This window comes from Macrobrachium rosenbergii, chromosome 12, assembly GCF_040412425.1.
Source record: "Macrobrachium rosenbergii isolate ZJJX-2024 chromosome 12, ASM4041242v1, whole genome shotgun sequence".
Taxonomy (NCBI): Eukaryota; Metazoa; Arthropoda; class Malacostraca; order Decapoda; family Palaemonidae; genus Macrobrachium; species Macrobrachium rosenbergii.
Window position 1 is genome coordinate 7,842,347 of NC_089752.1, and position 6,864 is coordinate 7,849,210.

Sequence of the window (6,864 nt, forward strand, 5' to 3'; positions counted from 1 at the left end):
TCTTCCCCAGTGACCTCACAAAGACAACCAGATTTGCAAAAGACCAAAAGGGGGTAATTTTTTGGAAGACTCCTGGCAGCCATTTCGGAAGGTTCCAGCCAGCCATTTTTGCATGAAAAACCATTTTGGGTTTTTCATACAAAAATAGCTAGGAAATGACAGGGCAGTAAAAGAACCTAAAAATACCAACCTGACGTAACCTAGGGGTGTTTACGTGTTACAATTTTGCTGTATTAGCTATGGAAGGGGGTGGGGGGGCCAGTATTGTCATACCCTATAAGTCGTAATTTGATTAATTATTTCTCTGTTATTAACATTTGCAGAAGGTTATGTATTGAAATGAAATTTTTGTTTTGAGTGTTTGCAGAAAAATAGAGAAATTATAATATGGGCGGTGGTTGGGTCTTCTGAAAAATAACCTACATCACAATTATCATTACACAAATCGGGGCTAAGCCTAGGCTAATTCATTGCTGCTCAGAAACAAGCTGAGGCTACCACAAGCCCAGTATTAACCTGAAAATATATGTCTCATGTATTCCTTAAAAATAAAATTCTCAGAATAAGGATACTACTGTATGTATCCGAGTCCATCAATCAATAGCTTTACCCATTTATAGCCTGTCACATGGGCTCTCGAATTGGCCCAAGTTAAGCTGGGGTTTACCGATGTCCTAATTTCAAATATTTTCCTATTTACTCACTACAAAAATTCTATCTTATGTCACGTAATCGATTTAATAATACCTCCACATGGAGTTAAATGAGTAAAAAAAGAACTTACCACGTTGCACAGCAATAAGAGATAGGCCTACCATTTGTCTGGCTTTTGGTCAGCATCACTGCAGACGGGATGAATTGGCTTAGTAATCCTGTCAAAAAATTATTTGCACACCATAAGTTAGTTTTCAATATCAAACATAAGCCGTAAACGTGGGTAAAGGCCAACATTGTTATCCAATTTTGATTCAGGTGATGACAAAAAGATCACGCAAACAAATCACACCAAATCCAGTCCTAAACACTAACAAATGCATACGACGTTGAGACGCACACATGAATCACTTTGGTAATTTGGAATAGAAAATGTAATAAATTATTCGTTGGTATCGTTTGAGCATTTCCTTGCATATTAAAAATCTGAAATTCTAGTCAAAAACGCATTTATTTTGCAAACTCTAATTTTAACATACAATATATGAATGTACGTTCCTGCGTAAAATAAAGGAACAGCAATTAGGAAGATATTCGAAGGATCGTACGGTATGCTTCATATGAATTTTCATGTCAACGCCATTAATATAATAAGAAAATGAAAGTTCGTTTCATTAAAAACGTTTTCGTTGTTCTACATTCTTGGGGCTTCCGTGGGGCTGATAAAGGTTCATAAACCAACAGCCCACCTTGTCTGAGGCAACTTGAACCCATCTGCAGTTAGGTCTTTTGCTGACGCTTTTCGTTAGCTTGTTATGTACTGCAAATAGAATTAAATTCGATATCAGCTTTGATAGCTTGATGGGTCAAAACATATTTTTATCATTGTTCTAGCTTAGGCAGGTAGGGAAGCTCAATACTGGGGTATTCTTGCCTCTCTATTTAGTATATATTGCAGCTTCCTAAGTTGTATCTTAGGTAGCGTGACACAAAATCCGTTTCTTGCATGTCTGCCCAGTCGGTAAACATTATCAAGTATGTGGCACACATATATTAAGGCATTATCCTTCCGTGAAAACCTGTCAAAGCTACTGAACTTGAAGACGTAAGTAAATGGTGCATGGATTGTCAAGGAATCGGGAGCAAGAAAATTTCGTAACCTGGAACAGGATTAATAGAGTCTCTGTATTCTGCATATCCTGCCCTGGAATATGAGTCACCAGCCAATCGCTCCCGAGCTTATAATCTAATGTGGTCATTAGTTAGGCCTAAAGTTAAGGTGCGCAATGGTTTTGGCTGCTTCTAGGTGTTGGTTTATTAGAAAGATCTTATTTCACACGTAAAAACGCTTGATCAAGACACGAGTAGATTGTTGGGTAATATCTAGCTATAGTTGCAGGGGCGTCATTTGGGGGGCAGTGAGGGGCGCTCGCCCCCCCTCCCTCCAAGCTTTCTAGGGCGGCCTCCAAATCAGCGATAGGAAAAAATCTGTATGTATGTATATTTGTATATACTGTATATATATGTATATATAATTATTATAAGGTCACTGTTCACCCAACATAGTGTCAAGAAAATATAAAGTTGAAGTGTAGAGAGGGATTAATTTAAATTAGTTATTTTTAACATGTTTGGAACAATATAAATAATACATAACATATAATAGTTACCCGTTAAGAATATTAAGACAAGGCAGTTTTCTTTATTTAAGAGCTGAGACATCTAATCACTTTATTCACAAATGAATTAATAACCTGTCAGTCACAGTGTTTGATTGATAGTGGGCAATATTTCAATGCTTTCTCTATACTTTATTATTCATTTAATAATTGAATAAAACTTTTCTCATGTCACGTTATGAAAATTTAAATCCCTACCGAACGCCATACTTTGTTGACACACGACTCCATGAACACCCCGACACACAGGTACAGTCAAACCAGTAGTTTTTTTTTTTTTTAAGTTGGAGAGATTTCGTCAACAGTGGATGATCATATTATAGTGAATATAATTTTCATCATTTCAAAGCAGCTTCCAAGGTGAATTTAATTTGTGAATGTCATGTGTAATGTTAGTAAAAGGTATGCCAGCTAAACTAGGCAGAGTTCACTCACCATGCAGACAATTGACAATTTATAGGCTATACGGTTATGGTTCATTGGCATTTGGCAAGTATCTACATCAGTTACTTTTTAATGTAATTTATTTTTAGTTAAGTACTACGCCTAGGGAGTGCCCTTTTATTGAAATGAAGCCCTGCCTTTCTGAAATTCTGTGCACATACGCATTTAGGCCTATGACATATCCGAAGAACTATTTTTCATGTGCCGTTTTGTTGACATTTTTCTTTCCTCTTGTTTTATTTTCTTCATTTTCTTTGTCTTTCAATTTATTCTTCTATATCTCCTCTATCTCATTCACATCTGTTACAACCTCATTTTCCTTCAATTTCTATTCAATTTACGCCTCATTTCAATAAGTTACAACTTACAAACACCATTTAGTGACCTTTCGTATCCAGAAAGTTAAAGTATTAATCTAACCTAACCTAAACTAACATTAAGCGTTATGTAACGTAAAATGGCATATTTGGTTTTGGTTTGGGATGTATTCGGTCTTTTAATTGTTTCAAGATTTTTGGAAGTGTAGTGTGCAATGTTCAGTGTACATTATATAGATATAATGATATGGTTTTATTTTGTTTATATCACTAGATTGTGAAAGCAGTATGAGTGGTCAGCAGCATCCTTCAGGGCCGAGAAGAAAAGCAACAAGAAAAAGCTGCAGAGAAAAAACAGAAACAAACTTGATAATTTCTTCAAATTACAAAACCAAGCATTTGACAAACAAGCAAATTCTGTGTTTGCAGTTTGCAAACACAGATCAGTACTACTCACCCATATCGCCCCTCCCTCTCCCATCTTTATACAGAGGCGGGACCAGGAACAGGAATGTGGATGGGAATGGGGGACAGGAAAGAAAAAGATGTAGATGGTAGGAAACAGGGGGAGGGAACAGAGGTCGGAACAGGAATAGGAATGGGAGTGGGAAGAGGGTTGGGAGCATAGGTGGGAATGGGGGTGAAAAGGGTGGGAATGGAATTGGATGAAAGGGGTAGGAATGGAATTGGGGTGATCATTCTTATATCTTTCCGGGCAATGCCGGGTATCACAGCTATATAAATATGAAAATATATCCACTTTATAGGTTGAACCATGGAGATCTTCAAGTTCTTCATCTCTAAAGGCAACTGACAGTCCCGACATTCTGACAGTACAGATGAACACTGACACTACTTGGGCCCCTGTTCAGTACTCAGATATGTGAAGTGACTACTCCAGCCCCCTGTTCAGGATTCAGATAAAACCACTGCTTCAGCCCCTGTTCCCGGATTCAGATAGCATACTACTCCAGCCCCTGTTCAGGATTCAGATGAAGCCTACTTCAGCCCTGTTCAGGATTCAGATAAAGCCACTACTCCAGCCCCTGTTCAGGTTCAGATATAAGCCACTACCCCAGCCCCTGTTCGGGATTCAGATAAAGCCACTACTCAGCCCCTGTTCAGGACTTCAGATAACGCCACTGCTCAGCCCCTGTTCAGGATTCAGATAAAGCCACTACCCCAGCCCCTGTTTGGGATTCAGATAAAGCCACTACTCAGCCCCTGTTCAGGATTTAGCAGATAACGCCTACTCCAGCCCCTGTTCAGGATTCAGATGGAACCACTACTTCAGCCCCTGTTCAGGATTTAGATAAAGCACTACTCAGACCCTGTTCAGGATTCAGATAAACCACTACCCCAGGCCCTGTTCAAGATTCAGATAAAGCCACTACTCCAGCCTGTTCAGGGATTCAGATAAAACCACTACTTCCAGCCCCTGTTCAGGATTCAAATAATATTCTTGTTGATAAAAACCAGAGGTTGTATTTGATCATACTGTCATTGCCACCTGAAGAAAAGGGAGGATCACACACACAGATTAATCTAGTTATTGATATATCTGCTTCCCCATATGATCAGCCCAGTCAACCAAGCTGCCAAACATACCCAAGTAATCCAAACAACCGAATATTTCGAAGTATCTATTTAGATAAGTTTCCTTGGTTAGAGTACTCAGTTTGTGCAAGATGCTTGTTGCTGCTTTCCCTTGCAGGCATTTTGCTGGAAATTCTGTTCGAAAAGGTGAAGGACTAGGTAGGGGACCATTTACTGATATTGGATCAAAAGAAATGGAAAGATATTATCACTCTGCTTAAAAAGCAAAACCAGGTAAGCTTGAGACACATTAACTGTATGGTAGCTTGGTCTAATTTCCAGAGGCATTCGGTCAGGTTACACAGTCTGTAACATCATCTTTATCTTCTGTCAGGCAACAGGGAGATTGAGGAAAACAGGCAACATGTGAAACTTCTTTTTGAAAGTTGCTGCTGTACTGGGAGGCAAGGCTTGTCTTTTTCGTGGTCATAAGGAGGTAATAATGCATTAAATTCGGGAATTTTATAGAAACTCTGGAGCTCATTGCAGAATCTAATCCTTCTCTAAAGAAAAAGTTAGATAGACGATATGGCCATTACACTAATCCTCAGCATCAGAATGACAATATCAGTTATTGGAACTCATATCAAACACACAATATGCACTTGGAAGCACAATCCAGCTCAATTTTTTTCTGTTATGGTTGATGAGACAAAGACTTGTCAAAAAAGGACAGTTAGCTATTCTTGTTAGGTACTTCAGTGAAGGAGTTATGAAGGAACGTTTCATTGGTACATATCACATGGGAAAGGTTGATGCAGCCAGGTTAGCTGATTTTTATATATAAGGAGATAGAGAACAATCTGGTTTAATTTGGTCAAACTGGGCACAGTGCTATGATGGGGCAAAGTGTCATGGTGGACGCTTTAGTGGCGTTCAGGCACGACTACGAGATAAAATTCCCCAAGCAGTATACATACATTGCCATGCCCACAGGCTTAATTTAGTACTGGGTGACTTTGTAAAAAATATCAGTGGTCTCTCTTCATTATTTTCAGTTATTAACACACTGTACACAATTATAACTAACAGTAATACAAGGTACCAACTTGTCGTGGAGTCACAGAAAGCAGAAGACCTGCAAGTTTTGACATTAGAAAGACCTGCTATAACAAGATGGTCTTACTATTATCGGTCAGTTGCAAAAGTTAAACTTCATTATGGGTTTTGTTAGCAGTGCTTCACAAAGTTGAAGAGCTCTGATTCAGAAGCTGCAGCAGAAGCAAGTGGACTCTACAACAGTTGCTGTCTTTCAAGTTTGTAGTAAATCTTCATGTTTTGCAGAACAAGTCTTGAAAGTTACCAACAGCTTGTCAGACCAGCTACAAACAAAGGAATTATTACTATCTGAAGCTTGCTCCTCTCACACAGTCAACTATTAAAGAACTACAGGTCTTGAGAACAGATGAAGGTTTCTCTGATATCTTTGACAAGGCTAAGATTTTCTGCTGCATATGAGATGATACAAACTTGAAAGACTCCAGTCAAGTAGGCAGACCAAGAGGATCCAAAGATCTCATCAAGTTAAAATACTTTTTAACTGATTCAACTGTATGAATGAGTGAGGACAATACAAGTCTTGCTCCTGGTATTGTTCAATAGAATCTATTTTGACATATTAGATAAATTTCTCTGAGATGGATAATAGATTCACTCATAATGTACCACTGATAGCAACGATAGATACGCGAGTGTAATTCTAACGACTTTTTAAATGATAAGAAACTGTCTACCATAACAGTTTTATAAGGATATACACATAGATGAAATCCTTCTAAGTGTCCAAATTTCTGTAGCAAAGAGTCACATTCTAACTAAGAATGAAAAGCCTAAGAATTTGTTTGAATTGTATGATGAACTTAAACCATTAGAATGTGCCTACTCAGAAATTCTTAAAATTGTTAAAATTCTCATCACCCTTCCAGTAACTACTGCCAGCAATGAACGACTGTTTCAGTGCTTAGTTTAGTTAAAACGTATCTACGAACTACCATGAAAAATGAGCGCTTGAATGACTTGCTTCTCATAATCAAGAAGCAGCTTGTAAAAAAATCTTAACTATGACATACTGGTTAATAATTTTGCAAAATTAAGATCAAGGCGGTATCCACTAATGCAGTAGATAATATCTGAAATGCATGAAGCATGTTTATTTTAAAAATTCCTTAGCGGAA

The 6,864-nt window shown here is 38.1% G+C and overlaps 1 long non-coding RNA gene across 1 annotated transcript in view; it reads right to left on the reverse strand.

The window, feature by feature from the left end:
- Positions 1-1,020, reverse strand: part of LOC136844198 (uncharacterized) — a 571,364-nt gene extending 570,344 nt beyond the window's left edge. The window contains exon 1 of the long non-coding RNA XR_010854758.1: positions 785-1,020. This is a non-coding gene — a long non-coding RNA (uncharacterized lncRNA). The remainder of the gene's footprint in view (positions 1-784) is intronic.
- Positions 1,021-6,864: the final 5,844 nt, after the last annotated feature.